Below are 17,813 nucleotides of genomic sequence, written 5' to 3'. Positions count from 1 at the left end.
TGGGCAACAAGAGTGAGACGCTATCTCAAAACAAACAAACAAAACAAAACACAAAAACAAGAACAACTTTCTCGTGGAATAGTCTATGTGCGCCACCCACTTAACCTACTGAACGAAACCCAGATCCTTTCTTATCCTCCCAGTGTGGCACTGTTTCAAGGTTCAGACTGTCCAGAAATAATAGGACTGGAAATAGCAAAGGCTATGCATTTGTGGAGTTTGAGTCTGAGGATGTTGCCAAGATAGTTGCTGAAACAATGAACAACTACCTGTTTGGTGAAAGACTCTTGGAGAGTCATTTTATGCCACCTGAAAAAGTACAGAAAGAACTCTTTCAAGACTGGAATATTCCATTTAAGCAGCCATCATATCCATCAGTGACACGTATAATCAGAATCAGCACTTACACAAAAGCTACAGATGGAGGAGTGATTTAAAAAGGAAAGAAGGATTACTCGGGAAGAAATTAGCTTAAGAAGGAAATGATTATGATGTTCCTTCTTTGATTTTACAGAAAATGGAAAGGATTTCAAAAACAAATCATCAGACATCTACCAAAGGCCAGGTTTTATGTAAGAAGAAGAAAAAGAAAAAAAAAAAAGAAGAAGAAAAAGGTTTTAGGTACTCCTGAGAAGACTGTGGATACCCAGGGCCCCACATTGGTTTGTACATCAACGTTTCTGGAGAGATGAAAATCTGAAGTGGCTGAAATGAATGATGATGAAGATAATGAAATAGTTTTCAAACAGCCCATATCCTGTGAGACTCAAACACCTACACATTCACAGAAGAAAAAAAGACAAAGAAAAAGCAATCCGTGATTTTCAATGTATTATATATAAGATTTCTTCTGAAAAAATATTTTTATGAGAAAAATACAAAAAATTAGCTGGGTGTGGTGGCTCATGCCTGTAGTCCCAGCTACTCGGAAGGCTTAAGGGGAAGGATCACCTGACCCCAGGGAGTTGAGGCTACAGTGAGCCATGATCATGCCACTGCACTCCAGCCAAGTCAAGTCATTACATTTATCTTAACCTATTCTAGGCTGACTTAAGTGGGATTTGTATTAAGAATACAATTGGCAACCTCACAGACATCTAAGTACAGAACTCAAAATAGGACCACACCATGGAAGGCCTGGGGTGGGAGGTGATTTTCCTCTCCTGCAGGACTTCACTCTGGACTTCTAAAAAGAATCTACTTAGTTTCTAAGTAAGATCTCAAGGCATTATCTGTTTATTTCTAAGTTATGTACATGTTCTACTATGCTCAACATGCACAAAGTAGAAGTTTTAAAATAATGAGAGTAAACTTAAAAAAGGAAATAAGTGGGCCAGATGAGGTGGCTCATGCCTGTAATCCCAGCACTTTTGGAGGCTGAGGCAGGAGAATCACTTGAGGCCAGGAGTTCAAGACCAGCTTGGCCAACATAGCGAAACCCCGTCTCTACTAAAAATACAAGAAATTAGCTGGGTGTGGTGGTATCCCAGCTACTCGGGAGGCTGAGGCAGGATAGCTTGAACCTGGGGTGTGGAGGTTGCAGTGAGCCGAGATCGTGCCATTGCACTCCAGCCTGGGCAGCAAGAGCAAGACTCTGTCTCTGAAGAGACAAACAGACAAACAAACAGAAACAAGCACTTAGATTCTCCTTCTGTGCCCCACTGGGTAATTTTATGTTCCCCTTGGGGTGTCCCAGCTGTCTCCGAAGACTCCTGGGCTGTGATAGGGACTTGGGGGATGGTGCCTCCAGAGTGGTTTTCCCAGACAGCAGTGGGGTCTGGCAGGGGACCTAGTCATAGAAGGCATTTGTTTATCAGCACACGTCACTGCGCACCCGTCTCACCTACACCTGGCGCTGGGACGCTGGGGAGAAGAGATCCGGCATCTGCTCTTTCAGGCTACAAGGCCTGAAAACTGTTTCTTAAAATCTATGAAAAGGTCTTCCTTATAAAACTGTGCAGGACTGGTGCTTTTTTTTTTCCCCAATAAGTTTGTGTGTGTGGTAAAATATATGTAGCCTAAAATTTCCCATATTAACTATATTATTAAGTGTACAGTTTTGTGGCACTGGGTGCATTCATATCGTGGTGCAACCATTACCACCATCCATCCACAGAACTTTTTCGTCTTCCCAGACTGAAACTCTATGCCCATTAAACACTAACTCCCTTACCTCCAGCCCCTGGAGATCCCCATTCTACTTTCTGTGTCTATTATTATTATTTTTTTTCTTTTTTCTTTTTGGGATGGAGTCTTGCTCTGTCGCCCAGGCTGGAATGCAGAGGCGCAATCTCAGCTCACTGCAACCTGTGCCTCCAGGGTTCAAGTGATTCCCCTGCCTCAGCCTCTCGAGTAGCTGGGATTACAGGTGCACACCACCACACCTGGCTAATTTTTTTTTTTTTTTTTTTTTTGAGACAGATTCTCACTCTGTCGCCCAGGCTGGAGTGTAATGACGTGATCTCAGCTCACTGCAACCTCCTCCTCCCACTTTCCAGCGATTCTCCTGCCTCAGCCTCCTGAGTAGCTGGGATTATAGGTGCCCAACACCATGCCTGGCTAATTTTTTGTATTTTTAGTAGAGACAGGGTTTCACATGTTGGCCAGGCTGGTCTCAAACTCCCGACCTCCGGTGATCCATCTGCCCTGGCTTCCCAAAGTGCTGGGATTACAGGCATGAGCCACCGTGCCTGGCCCTGTCTCTATGATTTTGACTACTCTAGGGACCTCAGAAAAATGGAATCATATAATATTTGTTCTTTCATTTCTAGTTTATTTCACTCAGCATAATGTCTTCAAGTTTCGTCTATGTTATGGCATGTGTCAGAATTTCCTTCCTTTTTATGGCTGGACAATAAATTATATGGATATAGCACATTTTGTTTATTCATTTATCGATGGGCATTTGGGTTGTTTCTACTTTGGGCTATTACGAATGATGCTGCTATGAACACGTGTGGTCAGATTATCTGTTTGAGACCCTGCTTTCAATTCCTGGTGCCTTTTATAGAGCAAATTCTTTGACAAGTTTTCCTTGGTTTTGGGTCTTAGGGATCACGGTTTTGTAAGTTACAGCATGCTGAGAGGACTGTAACATGTTCGTGGGGGCACAAGGCATTATGGGGGTGCAGGAAGGCAGGGGCAGGAACAAACGTGGGAAGGACTGACACTTGGTGCTGACTGAGAATGCCCCAGGCAGACCAGGTCTAGGAGGTGGGGGTACAATCCATGCAGGTGCAGAGGGTCAAGGGAAGGTGGTGCATCTGAGGGTGTGATTTGAGAGGATGATTTGGTCTGGCCGAAGTGCAGGGAACCAAGGAGGCTGGCAGTGGAAGAGGACTGGACAGAGTGGTGCAGAGACTCTGCCTGCTCCTGCAGGGTAGGCAGGACCCTGGAAGGGTCGTGCAGGATACTGTGGACCATGCAGAGGAGTCCATGGAGGGAAGAGGACCTGGAGGGAAGAGGAAGCCATGGAGATTCTTAGTAGTAGAGGGGAGGGTCTTGCTTCACCCCAGGGACTGGCTCAACCATTGGTGCTACCTTGCATCAGGGATGCCTGGGATGTCAGGGAAGCCAGGTGGAGCTGAGGCCTCCACCCCACAGCAGATTTCTCCTTTCTTGGCGTCTCCGGGCCTCTTGGAGGTCCCTTCCGTCTCCTGGTGTCCTGGTCCCCCAGGCAGCTTCATATATTTGACCTCTTCATATATTTGACCATTTCAAGGCTTAGCTGAGTCTCCCTCCCAAGAGGTGTTCCCAAATGTGGTCCCTTCACGGTGACATAGGTGCACTCACTTGCTCACACACACACAGGCACTCATGTACTCGCACAACAAACACACACAGATGCACTTGCAATCACAGCACTCATGCACATACACACATGCAATTATACACACAATCACAACACTCACACGTACACACACACACAGAGTCGTACACAATCGTAATACACATGCATACACATGCCCACAACTCACAGATACACATGTGCACACACTGATTCATACACACATGTACTCAAAGACACAATCACAAGCACACATTCACACTCACAGCCCCAACATTCACACATTTCCTGACAGCCCCTCCTTGTTTCCCTGCCCACGCCCTTCTCCCATCTCTCTCATTTCCAGACTTCTCTGGGGGCTGGAATACGTAGTGCTGAGACCCTCCTGGGCACTGGCCCACAGCCTAGGCTCTTTCAGCATCTCCTCCCGCTGACTACTGCCGACAGTCCTGCTGGGTGGATATCATCACCCCATTGTACAGATGCACAAACTGAGCCCGGGTTGCTGATGGTCTCACCCGAGCTGAACACCCGAGCTGGGCACTCAATCTGCACCCTCTTTTGGGCACTTTTCATGGCCAGTATGGTGTTGTTTCCTACGTATGAAACTCACTTCACCAAGTTCACATCCTCCCCAGGGCTGGGACTGTCTCTTCTCCCTCCTGTCTTCTACATGGGATGGACTCAGGAGCGTTCAACAGATGCTCTAAAATCAATGACTCTGAATCTAGAAGTCAACCGGGTGGCTCTCAGGAGCCACCGCTGTGTCCTCGTGCTGTTCCTTCCGCCCGGACTGTCCCCATCCCACCGTCAGACTCACCTTTCAGGGCCTAGCCTTGGAGCCCCTCCTCGAAAATCCTTCCCCCCCACCCCGTCTTCTCCTCCCCTGTGTTTGGTTGCGAGGGGCAGACCTGTGTTTGGTTGCAGTGCTCTTCTCTGTGGGACTCTCGGTACACTTGTTTGTTTACCCATCTGTCTCCCCCATAGGACAGGGAGTTCCTTGGGGACAGGGCTGTGTCTGATTCATCTTTGGGAACTCAGAGATGCTCCCAGGGTCCACAGAGAGCAGACTCCTGGAGAATGTGCTCCTCAGAGGGCCCTGGAATCTTCCCGTCATGCACTTGGGTTTCAATTTGCCGAGTAAGACGGACTCTGCTGCCTGCTCTTGGGAGAAGGTTTTGGTGGAGGACTCTCCTCAGGTGCCCCTGCCTGGATTCCCCCTTGCCCCAGAAGACTGGCCTTCAGATGCCTGGCAGGCGGGCACCAGGTTGGGGAGGAGGCAGTGCTCAGTTGGTGCCTTGAGCACTGAAGCACTGAGTAGGCAGCTTCTGAGCAGAACACTCAGTTTCCCTCTCTCGCTCCTGCCCAGGGCAGCTGGCTTGCTTGACCCAAGCATGGACAAGTGAGAACAGATGAAAGAAGCCAACAGACCTGGGACCCAGCCCTTTCTCTGCCACCAGCCAGCCCTCACTCTGCTGTGTGACCTGAGGCCAGGCAGACCACCTCTCTGGGCCTCAGTTTCCCCGTCTATAACACCAGGGCCAGTCTCCTTGATCCAGGGCCCTCCCCAGCTGTGCCCTTCTGCAACTGTGAGACTCTGAGAGCAGAGGAGGGAAGGCGGGATGGCCCCTCTTTCCCCACCGCCTCTCTCTGTCCCCCAGGGTCACCCCAAAGCCGCCCCCTCCCCCGGCTCCCTGGAACTTCCCTGCAGCTGCAGGCCTGGTGAGACAATTGGGTGTTTTAGAGAAATACATTTTTGGGCTAATTTGCCATGCATAAGTGTTTCTCTTACCCTTTAAAGGCGGAGAACAAAGAGGCCTTTCTGTGTCCAGGCAGGCTGCTGGGGAGGGGACGCAGCTGTACTGGGCTGGCGACCCTCCTCCCTCCCCCCATCCCTGCGAGCGCCCCACCACACCGCCCACCGCCCCCCAGAAGAGACAGCCCGGACTTTCCCAGCCTCCCCCAGTCTCCTACCCCGGCTGCCTCTGAGGCTCCTCTGGCCCTGCCTTGCCCCAGCCTCCCCTCCCAGCTGCCCCAGGCAAGAGGGAAAGTGTGTGTGGGTGGGTGGATGGACGGGGAGGGGCGTGCATGGAGAGACAGCAGCTTTCCATGTGGCCCGGGTGGCGAGGCTCACTGGACGGTGGTGGCCTGTGGGGTGTGTGTCCATGTCCCTGGGGACTGTACAGCGTGTCACGGGGTGTGGGATGGCATGGGGTGCAGGATGGTGTCAGTCCTCAGGTGACTCATTAGCATCTAGGGGGATACAGGTGGTCCATTCATTCATTCATTCGTCAACTAGTTGCTACTGAGTTCCTCCGACCTACAGACCTCAGAAAGCTCCCATGCTGGGTGAGGGGCACCTGTAGTTCTAGGAAAGCATGCTGAGTTTGTGTTCCTCTCAGGGGATGTGACCTGTGGGAGGGGTTGCATGGACAAAGGTGTAGAGACGTGAAATGGAGGTGTGTCACCCATGTGGGGCGGGGGTCAAGAGCAGCCCAAGGAGGTCTCTGTCCTTCTCTTCTCAGTGGGAGTGGTCCTGAAGCTGGTGACTTCTGCAGCATGTCCTCCTTGGCCACAGTTCACTGTCCACACCTTTGCTCAGGCCATTCCTTCCACCCGGAACTCCCTCCTCTCGCTGTGCTGTTGTTCTGAGACCACATCTGGCCTCATGTGGGGCCTCTCACAGCTCCCGATCTTCCTCCATCAGGGCTTGGCTCCTCAACTGTCCTCATTTGCTCCTGCAGCACACCCAGAAACAAATGCTCATATGCACGCGTGCACACATACATTTCCCCGCCTCCACCACCCCAGGCCTGTGAGCAGCCGGCTCCCTGTCTGCCCCTCCCCATTCTCATGAACTCCTCGGTGTCTTCCCCAGCACCCAGCACAGCGCAGGCTCATAGGCAAGGACACTGGACACCCCCTCCACATTTATAACAGCAGCAGCCAATGTTTATTTGGCCCTTACTGCATGCCACAATGTAGTGGACATCAAATGCATTTAATCATAACCACCTTACAAGGTGGCACTATTACCCGCCGCTATGTTCTAGAGAGCAAAACTGAGATATAGAGAGGTTAGGATTTTGCTAAAGATCATCCAGCTAGCTCTTAGGGAAGGAGGCGCCACAGTCTGGGTTGTAAGCCATCGTATCTGCATTGCCGAGAGCCCCCGCTCCCTGGAGCCTTCTGGGATGTCCTGGCCACTGACCGCCTCTTTTGACATCCCGAAGCTTGTTCTGTGTGTTCCCTGACTACACTGTGTGCATGAGAGACAGAGAGAGACTGCATTAGAGATGCAGGAGGTCACCACATGAGAACAGTGGGGACCTGGATGATTTAGACAGAGACACAGAGCCAGGGTTGGAGGCTGTGTGGGCTGCTTTCATGCTGCACGGCGATGCCTCAGGGTGGGGAGTTTCAAGACTGACAAGGCATTAGGAGCCCCTTCTCACAGCCCCACATGGTCTCCCCTGGGGTCAACACAACTGGATGGCACATGGACAACTCCCTGTGCTCCAAATGTCAGTGCAGGGCGACTGATACAGGGGCTCATGACCCTCTGTGCCTGTGCATGCATCTGTGTGTGTATGTGCATGTATGTGTGTGCATACATGTGTGCATGTGTGTGTGCATGTGTGTGTGCAGTGTGCTCACACATGCACATGCATCTGTCTCTAGGTGTACTTGGGAGATAGAGAAGAAAGCAGAAATTGGGAAAGGACAGCGGCCACATAGCCACTGTGTCCCTCTGTGGGATGGGGAGGAAGGGGCAGCAGCCTGTCCCGCTCACACTCCTGCATACACACCCTCTGAAGGTCTGAGTGAAATAGGCAGAGAATGGGATGTGGCTGTTTGTCCTGGAGGCTTGAGGGGCCCCCCCCCCCCCACCAACCTGCACTGTGATAGGCAGGCAGCTCCCAGGCCTGTCTGAACAGGAACTCTGCCAACTCTCCAAAGGCCCAGCCCCGGCCACTCCATCACAGCCCATTGATGGGCACTTATGGGTACTGACTGTGCATCAGGCTGGTGAGCAAGGCCTGGGGTGGGCAGGAGAGGCCTCTGCCCTTTCAGAGGAGTCCACAGTCTGAGAGAAGAGAGCACCCTGAAAATGGAGTTCAGGGGTCTGAGGAGAGACTGCTGTGGTCTGCAGGGTGAGGTGGTGCTGGTGAAGGCAGCCGAGGAGGGGGCATCACCCACCGGAAGGCTTGAAGCTTAGGGAAAGAGACTTGAAGATTAGAGATGGATAAGGAGCGGAGCATATCACAGAATCCCAGAATGGGAGAGGCAGAATGTCTTTGGAAATGACCCTGTCTAAGTCTGGCTTATCCAGAGGGAAGAACTGAGGCCCAAGGATAGTGGAGGATGACTTGGCTGACAGTGATGGAGTCATTTCAAGTTAGTTCAGCAAGCACCTCCTAAGCCTGTTGGGCACCAGCCTGAGGATTAAGCCTTAAATAAGGCTCTGTCTCCACTGGCTGTGGTCTAGTGGGATGATGGACAGACAGATAAGTGCTACGCTGTGCCATGAGTGCAATGATCAGTGTGCGCAGGGCACAGGGGCAAGAGGGTAATGGAGGACTTCCAACTGGGCAAGACCTCTCAATGGAGGCAGCACCTGGGTTGGGTTTTGAAGGATGCAGAGGAGTTTGAGACTGATCACAGAATGAAGGGATTGGTTTCCAGGTAACCTGGATGGTTCAGGTTGGTTTCTGTTTTTGCTACCTGTGAAGCAGTGACCAGTCTGTCCTCCATTAACACCCCATTATCTGGGAGACTGCAAGCAAGCTAGGGAAGGCAGGGGATTTTGGGGTGTCTCTGTCCTGAGGCAGAGGATTGGATGCAGGGTTTCCCAGGGTCTTGGCCTTCACCAAGGCACCACCAGGTCAGTCCTGGTTGTGGAGCCTTCGTCCAAGCTCCCTCCCATTTGGCCAAGAAACATTGATTGAACACCAATTGTGAATGAGCCTTGCATTCACAGAGGCAGAGTTGGGGGAAAGGCATTTTGGGAAAAGGGAATAGCATGAGCAAAGGTGCGGGTGTCACAGCAGCAGGAAACTAAGGAAGCAAGGGGCTTTTCGGCAAGCATCATCTGTTCTTGTTTGGCTCAATCATGGGGGCACCAAGGGAACAGTCAAGATGCAGCTGGGAAGATTGCCTGGGCCTGATGCTGGGGCCGGGAAGCCCAGGGGAGGAGTTTGGACTTTCACTGGTGGCAAGTGGGAGATATCAATGGATTCTGAGCAAGAAGGACCCCCCCAAGATCCCCAGATAGGGCTGGGAGTTTGAGAGAACCCAGAAGCCCCCTGGGGAGCCAGGAGACGGGCCCTCTGGACAGTCATGTGCTGGTAAAAATGCTTCACAACCAGCTCTGTCTGTGGGAATGGGAGACACAGAGATAGACTGCCAGTTTTCATATAAAAACTCCCATCAGGGCAGGCTCAAAGCTTCCAAGGTAATATCAACCGGCTTCGAAGATTCCAGAGACTTTCACAATTGGCTCTCGGAAGCCAGTGTGAGCTGACTCCAGCACACTGCCACACCCTGGGTTATAAACTGTATTTGCCCAAGACTGCTAGTGCTCAACCCTCCTTCTCCCCTGATCACTCCCATGGTGCCCTGCAAACCGGAGCCCAAGGATAGAAAAGTGCTCTGTGGTTTGTCCAAGCTCAGGGGACCGCCATGGTCTGAGACTCTAGGCCTGCGGGTCAGAGCCTTAGCTCAGCTGCTTATACGCTGGGTGATTCAGGCACACCCTCACTTCTCTGGGGTGATTTGCTTTGCAGGGTCACTGCCAGGATAAGAAGAGGCCATGCAGTGGGGAGGTGTGGCTGGGAGCAGGGTTGTGCTGGGAAGGCCTGGGGAGCGTGGGCAGTGGTTCCCAGGGATCAGTAACAGGCCCTCTCCCACCCCACCCCCAGCTCAGTCGCTGGGCAAATCCATCAGATCAGTCTGCTGTCACCAGTAGCGGGTGGGAAAGGCAGGGTCTGTGAAATGAGGGGTCCTAGGACAGGATGAGGGCCGGAAGAGCTGAGAGGCCCTGGGCAAGAGGTGAGGAGGCGGGCTGCAGACCACCAGCACCTCAGACCCTGCCGATGGAAAAACGGGTCTTGGTAAGTGTCAGTGTCGCCGCCTCCCTCCTTGTCCCTTAGGAAACTCCTATTCCTCCATCAGGCCTCAGCTCCTGCATACCTCTTCCAAGACGCAGGGGTTAAGAGTGAGAGTTTGGGTGTCATTCCATCTGCAGGGCCCTGGACAATCTGCTTCATCTTTTTCAAACTCATCTGTAAAATGGGGACAGTAATGCCACAGAGCCTGCAGGATGGTTGCAAGGATTAAATGAAATGCTCTTGGCATGGAGGAGCCTGCTTCTGACAACAGGGATGCCCTCGTTCCTTTCCTACTTCCCCCACCCACATCCCCCCACAAGGTAGGCTTGGCCCTCTGAGTCTCCACCACACCATCCTCTTAGCCCAGGTAGCAATTACAGTCATGTCTGTCTCCTCCATGGAACAGTGAGCCCCTAAGTGTGGGGACTGGGTCTGATTCACCACCAGGTCCCCAGAGCCCAGTGCAGGACCTGGGAAGGCATGGACTTCACACCCTGTGTCGCTGTCCAGGTCCTCACCAGCACCAAGACCCTGTCCCAGGCGCTCGATGTCACAGGTGTCCTGGCTGAGTGGCAGCTCCTCACTCAGCCTCCACTTCCTCACGTGTGACCCTGGTGACCTCTGAAGGTTGCTTCCCACCAGAAAATGCTGTAAGTCCATGTCTCAAACCCATGTCACCATCCTGCCCCCAGACCAACCCCTCCCCACTTCCCTGCCCCATCAACAGCCCCACTGTTCTCCAGTGACCCAGGCATGAGGCTTTGGAGTCATTTTTGACTCATCCATCCCCTTCATCCTCTATGGCTAGTCATCAGCCACAGTTTTTCCTTCAAAACACATCCATAGTCCCCTCCCCAACATTCTAGTCCCCTGTCTTGGCCTCCGCTTTGGTCTGAAGTCTGGAGATTTTGTCTACTTTCTTTTCTTTTTTGGAGACAGGGTCTTGCTCTGTGGCCAGGTTGGAGTGATCTCGGCTCACTGCAGCCTCAACCTCCTGGGCTTAAGTGATCCTCCACTTCAGCCTTCCAAATAGCTGGAAGCATAGGCACAAGCCACCACACCCAGCTAATTTTTAAATTTTTTGTAGAGACAGGGTCTCACTCTGTTGCCCAGGCAGGTCTTGAACTCCTGATCTCAAGCCATTCTCTCACCTTGGCCTCCCAAAGTGCTGGGGTTATAGGTGTGAACCACTGCACCACACCTGGCCTGATTTTGTCCATTTTCTAACTTGCCAGTGTCCTCTCACCTTCCACCATGGCCATCTTCCCAGGAGAGCTCTGGAGTTCCACTATTTGGTCCTCCCAAAAACGTGCAACGGGTACCTGACAGGGGAAACTGCCTCACACCCATCACCCGCCCCTGAATCTATCAGTCAGGAGCCGAGCTGCTGTCTCAAGGCTGAGGGTGCCCAGGAGAGACCGGGGTCTCTGCCCACAGTCAGGCACACAGTCCACTGAGCTCTGCTATTCCTTAGGCCTAGCACCGGGCATGGGGCAGGGAAACCAGGATGCTTGAGGCACAGGCCCTGTCCACACCCTGATTGGGGACACGGATGGATGATGCCACACCGACGCAGTGTGCTATAGGAACCTACATGGGGTGGCGGTCACCCCTCATGCTGCCCGGAATCAGGACGTGTCACAGAGGACGGACAGTCGAGCTGGGTCTTGAGGAACGAGCAGGAGTTCTGTGGAGAGGGTGTTTCCGCAAGGAAGCTGCCTGGATGTGCTGTTACGAAGGCCTGCAGGGGCAGGTGGGGTGGCCACCGTGGGAGGCGGGGAGGCCAAGCTCAGAAGGACTCCGTGGGCCGCTGGTCAGAGGCGAGCTGCCTATGGAATCCCTTACTGCCGTCCGTAATTCATGTCCCCCACACGGAGCTGGCTTCCCCAGCCTGGGAAGCAACGCCTCCCTGTAAACATCAGAGCAGCCGTCTGCGAGCCATCCTTGAGCCCAGGAGGTTGAGGCTGCAGTGAGTCATGATCGCGATACCGTACTCCAGCCTGGGCCCCAGAGTGAGACCCTGTCTTAAAAAAAAAAAAGGAAATGGACAAAATCTCGAGATTTTGCACAGAGCTGCCCTCTCTACTTGCCTTTCTTCGCCACCCTTTTCAGGTGGACGGGGCATGGTTTATCACTCCCATTTTACAGATGAGGATTCTGAGACCTACAGAGAGAAGGCGCTTGCCCAGGGTGGCCAGCTAGGCTTTGGTAGAGCCAGGCCTGGAATTTGCCTGGCCCCGGATCCCAGAGTCTAGAGGTTGCAGGGAGGCTCAAGCTTGGTTACGCAGTCCCTCTGGGGTAGGGCTGGTTCTGTAGGACCAGACGGGGCAACAGACAGGCCCCACTGCTGGGAACCCCAGGACCAATCACCGGTGCCCATGGAACCTCGCCAAGGCAAGCCCTGCTGGGCTGGCACAGCCTCTGAGGCCAAGCCTGTTCCCCAAGTGCAGTGGGGTTTGGGGGATGGGATCTGGCCCCGGGGGAGCGGGAGGGACCGGGTGGCGGATTTGTGTTTCCACTTGATTTCCTCAGTTGTTTCCCAAGAGCGGTGGCAGGATCCTGAGGGGAGGGGCGGAGGTGGGGAAGCCACCGGAAGGCGCCAGGGCCCCGCTGCCTGTCCCCCATGTGACTCCGCTGACTGACGACAGTGCCGCGTGGAAGGGCCTCGAGGCTTCCGTCCTGTGCTCGCTGGGCGAGGGTGTGACGTGGATGAGGGCACTGGGCCCGCACTGGGTGACTCCTCGTGACCCATGCTGACTCTAAGTCTGCTGCCCACTTGGGGCCCCAACCCCTTTGAGTCTGGGAGTCAAGAGAGGCTGTGACTGCCACTGACCCCTACTCCCTGCACCATCCCAGGGGTCAAGTGGCTGGGGCTGAACCCGGACAGGGCAGGGGTGCCCCAAAACCTAGGGCTTGGCATGGCCACTTGGGGTCCTCCCGACTCCCCTTGTCAGCCCCTTCCGCCTCCCCTTCTGCCTCCTCTGGTCCCACCGTTTCAGCCTTACTGCCTCACCACCACCATCTGTCCCTCAGCTCCGCAGGCCTGTCCACCCTGCTCCTCGTCCCCACTGGTGGTCTTTGCTGCCTTCCAGGGCTGCCCTGGCCTCTCACTGGGCCTTGGGCCACAGTCTTTTCCCTTCCATGCACCCCTGCGTCCCAGGCCTGGCAGCCTCCCCAGGCCTGTCACAGAGGAGTGGGGTCAGCCACTCCTGGCTTCAGAATCTGCTTGGCCACTTCCTGGCCGCGTGGCGGCAGCCAGGTCCCAACCCTTCTCTGGGCTCCAGCTTCCTCCTCTGAGAAGCGGGGGAGGGAATAATGCCAAACCAGCGACCTCCTGCACCGGCTATAAGGAGACCACAGTGCCCGGCACAGGGCGGTGTGGGGAGGCAGCCGAAGAGCTCAAAGGAGAGCCAGGCCACTTGGAGTTGGCATCCCAGCGCTGACACCAGCCGTGCAGCCCTGGACCTCTCTCTGAGCCTCAATGTCCCCCTCTGTAAAATGGGGATAATAATAGCAGCTTCCCCTTGGGACAGACTGAACTAATCCCAGGGGAGACCTGTCAGCCTGGGCTTTCTGGAGGGAGTTGTGCCTGCGCAGCTCGGAACAATGAGTCAGAAGCAGCCAGCAGAGACACTGAGCGGAGCGCACTGGAGGTGGGGGCAGGGCTTGAGCAGAGGCCAGAGGAGAAACCAGATGGGAGCTTTCGGCCCGGGGCTGGGAGTGGTGGGAGGTGAGACCTGGGGCCCTGGCCTAGGACGAGCTGGGGCTTTCCAGGATCCCACCCCAGACTCCCCACCCCACCTTGCTAGCCAGGGGGCTGACATCCCTCCCCGCTCCCCAAGCAGATTCCCTTGTGCTGGTGCTGGTCCTTCCACCTACAAGCTCTCCCCGCACCTCTTGGCCTCTGCAAATCCTGCCCATCCCTCCATAACACACACAGTGTGGGTCTTCCTTCTTCCAGGAAGCCTTCCCTGCTCTCTGCCACAGCTATCTCTCTCTCCCCCTCTGTCTCTGCCTCTCTCGGTCTCACACGCTTCTGTGGCATCACCTGTGACATGAACTCACCACGGTGGGTTATTCTGTAAATGTTGCACGTCTGGAGCCCATTAACTGTTAACAACAGGAGCCTCTGAGGGCTTTACACCCAGACTGGTGTGTACATACCCCTCACCTTGCCTGATTCTCAGCACCATCCTATGGGACCAGAGGGATGAGCCCATTTGACAGATGAGGATGCTGAGGCCTAACAGGCCAAGGGGCGGCTGCCCAAGGGTCTATAGCAAGTCAGTGGGGCAAGTGGGAATCAGGGGTCGCTCTTCCCTGCCCAGGGCAGGGGGCCTATCAGGAGCACGTTTCCTTTCTGTTCATCTGCAATCCCTCGGTCTATCCTGCTTCTGTCCTCGAGGCCATACAGCCTCCCTCTCCTGCCCACCGGCCTCTCTGCCATCTGAAACCCCCTGCTACTGTCACCACCTTCTGCATGACTGCCCCACCTCACTCTCCAGGTGCTGCCTGACACCCGCAGACAGTTCATATGCATCTGCTTCATAACCATGGCTGAACTGAGGCACCCGCCAGGCCACTGGGAGCGGCAGAAGAGCAGGGGAAGCCCTGGCGGGAGCGGGTGGGAGGTGCTGTCCCTTCCCAGCTGGGTGACCATGAGTTGCAGCCTCATGTCTCAGAGCCCCCTTCCTACCCCCGAAGGGCAAGCTGCCTTCTTTTGATGCACCCGCAAAGCTCCAGGGTGGGTGTGGTTTTATTGATGAGGAAACTGAGGCCCTGGGAGGCCAGGAACCAGCCTGAGGTCAGAGGTGAGGCACTGAGTCCCTGTTTTTCTTTTTTTTTGAGACAGTCTCGCTCTGTTGCCCAGGTTGGAGTGCAGTGGTGGGATCTTGGCTCAATGAACCTCTGCCTTCCGGGTTCAAGCAATTATCTATCCTGCCTCAGCCTCCCACATAGCTGGGATTACAGGCGCCTGCTACCACACCTGGTTAAGTTTTTGTATTTTTAATAGAGACGGGGTTTTGCCATGTTGACCAGGCTGGTCTCAAACTCCTGACCTCAGGTGATCCAGCTGCCTCAGCCTCCCAAAGTGCAGGCGTGAGCCTCCGCGCCCAGCCGAGCCCCTACTATTCTAGGCCATTTGCTGATGTCATGGCACCATAAGGTTGGTGGGGCAGGGAATGTCCTCAGAGTCCTTTGAGAAGCTTTAAAAATTCCCCCAGGAAGAGGCTTCCTTCTGTGCAACCAGGACGTCCACAGGCAAGTTTCCTCTTCAGGGGCCTGGAACCCCCAATTAGTGAACTGCCCTCAGGGGCAAGGCTGCTCTCCTTAGGAACCTGTCCTAGATGAACAGGCCCATTCTTGGCACATACTAGATGCTCAGTAAACACTTACTGAAAGAATGATTTGGGTCTCATTTAGGAGGGGTGGACAACAGGGGAGGAGTGGCTGCAAGGGATGGGAGAGGGGGTAAGGAGGGCTGCGGCCAAGGCCTGTGGGTCTCTCAGTTTCTGACCTTGACCTCCAGAGAGTCCTGTTGCGATGGAGCTCAGACCACACCATCCCCTGCTTAAAGCCCCAACGGGCCTTCCCCCAGCGTTCAGAGCTAGGCCCTCCAACCCCATGTGTCTGACTCCCTTTCCCACACACTGGCCTCCTGGCTGTTCCTAATCTCAACAGCACATTCCCTCTCAGGCCTTTCATGCTGTTGCCACTGGCTGGAATATTCTTTCCCCAGATATTCTTCCTCTCTTCTTTCAGATCTTTGTCAAAAGTCATACTCTCGCAGGGGTCTTCTCTGACCACCATGTCTAACATAACACCCCTCCCATCTCTCTCCACCTTTACTCTGCTTTGTTTTTCATTCTGGAACTCATGGCTGCCTGATGTTAGCTTGTAGGTTTACTTGTATACTGCCCATCTTCCTGAGGAAAGAGGAGAATATCTGCTCTGTGAGGGCAAGCTGGTCTGTTATGTTCACTGCTGTAGCCCCAGAGCTGGAACAGTGCTGGGCACATGGCCAGTGCTGAATCAGTGTTTGTTGAAGGAAGGAAGAAAGGAAGGAAAGAAGGAAGGAAGGACCTCTTTATTCTGCTAATGAGCAACCATACTATCTATGTTATGTTATGTTATGTTATGTTATGTTATGTTATGTTATGTCATGTCTGAGACAACGTGTCACTCTGTCTTCCAGGCCAGAGTGCAGTGGCGCAATCTTGGCTCACTGCAGCCTCGAACTCCTGGACTCAAGCGATCCTCCTGCCTCAGCCTCTCAAGTAGCCAAGTAGCTGGGACTACAGGTGGGCACCACCACGCTCAGCAAATTATTGTTTTTTTTTTTTTTTTTTTTTGAGACGGGGTCTCGTTCTGTCCACCAGGCTGGAGTGCAGTGACGCGATGTCCGCTCACTGCAAGCTCCGCCTCCCCGGTTCCCGCCATTCTCCTGCCTTAGCCTCCCGAGTAGCTGGGACTACAGGCACCCACCACCGCGAGTGGCTAGTTTTTTGTATTTTTAGTAGAGACGGAGTTTCACCGTGGTCTCAATCTCCTGACCTTGTGATCCGCCTGCCTCAGCCTCCCAAAGTGCTGGGATTACAGGCGTGAGCCACCGCGCCCGGCCTGCTTTTTTTTGTAGAGATGGGGATCTTGCTATGTTGCCCAGGCTGGTCTTCAACTTTTGGCTTCAAGCAGTCCTCTGCTTTGGCCTCCCAAAGTGCTGGGATTATAGCCGTGAGCCACTGCGCCTGGCCTCTTTCTATCTCCTTTTTTTTTTTTTTTTTAGGCAGAGTCCCACTGTGTCGCCCAGACTGGAGGCTGGAGTGCAGTGGCGATTCCAGCCTCCCACGCGATTCTCCTGCCTCAGCCTCCTGAGTAGCTGGGACTACAGGCATGTGCCACCATACCTGGCTAATTTTTGTATTTTTAGTAGAGATGGGGTTTCACCAGGATGGTTTTGATCTCCTGGCCTCGTGATCCACCCACCTCGGCCTCCCAACTCTTCCTATCTTTTGTTCATCCAGTGCCTCCTATGTGTGGCCCTGTGCGAGGTGTTTTTTGAATAAGTAGCCTCAGCAGACGGACAGCAGCTCACTTCATACAGGTTGGCCGGAGGTAGCAAGGGTCATCAAGTCAACGTGTGGGAAGTGCCCTAACCACAGTAGGTGCTCACAAACAGTAGCTTCTTTTAGAACCACTTGCCTGTGATCAGATGGCCTCTCTAGGAGCCAGAGAGTCAGTGTTGGGAGGTAGAAGGTGGGGGAAGGGGAGAAAGCTGGGGTGGGGAAAGAAGAGATATGCCTAAATTTTAGGAAAAACGTTCTGAAAGGCAAACTGTGCAAAGATGGAAGGGACGAGCTCCCTGTCAGTATCAGGAGGCTCCAGCCCTGGTGGCCCTGGAACCAGGACCAGCTTTGGGACGTGAAGCCAGGGGATGTGAGGATTCAGAGGGCGTCCTCTTGAGGTTAGGGTGGGCCAGGCCCTAGAGCTTGGAGCAAGTGGCTCAGGGGAAAGGACCAGGCCGGGCGCAGGCAGGTGGAAGCCCATGGCTGCGGCTGGGTCACAGGGCGGCTGGGGTTTGACCTGGCGGCCATGATGGACTCTAGACCCAGGAGCCACCCGGGCACAGGATGGGACGGATTGAGAGATCTGGCCGTCCAGTCCCTGAGTGTGTCCTCGCCCCTCCTCACCTTCCGCCGTGGCCTTGAGCCCCTTGCGCCCGCGCCCATGGGGTTAAATCTCTCCCTGTCTCTCTCTGCTCCAAGTTGTTTTCCAAGCGAGGCAGAGAATGGTTCTCTTGTTACCAACATGGCTTCTGGGCATTGGGTAATGCGCTCCCTCTTCTCCCGCAGCTCCACAAAGGGACCTTTTGTTCCCCTCCCTGCCCCTCTCACTGGCTCTTCCCGGCCCCCCACCCA

General features: G+C 54.0%; 1 pseudogene; it reads left to right on the top strand.

Moving 5' to 3' along the window:
- Positions 1–302: 302 nt before the first annotated feature.
- On the top strand, positions 303–12,644 carry LOC108521429 (MKI67 FHA domain-interacting nucleolar phosphoprotein-like; annotated as a pseudogene).
- The last annotated feature ends 5,169 nt before the right edge of the window (positions 12,645–17,813 follow it).

This window comes from Rhinopithecus bieti, unplaced genomic scaffold (assembly GCF_001698545.2).
Source record: "Rhinopithecus bieti isolate Rb0 unplaced genomic scaffold, ASM169854v2 scaffold_56975, whole genome shotgun sequence".
Classification (NCBI taxonomy): domain Eukaryota; kingdom Metazoa; phylum Chordata; class Mammalia; order Primates; family Cercopithecidae; genus Rhinopithecus; species Rhinopithecus bieti.
This window is presented reverse-complemented; position numbering and strand designations above follow the sequence as displayed.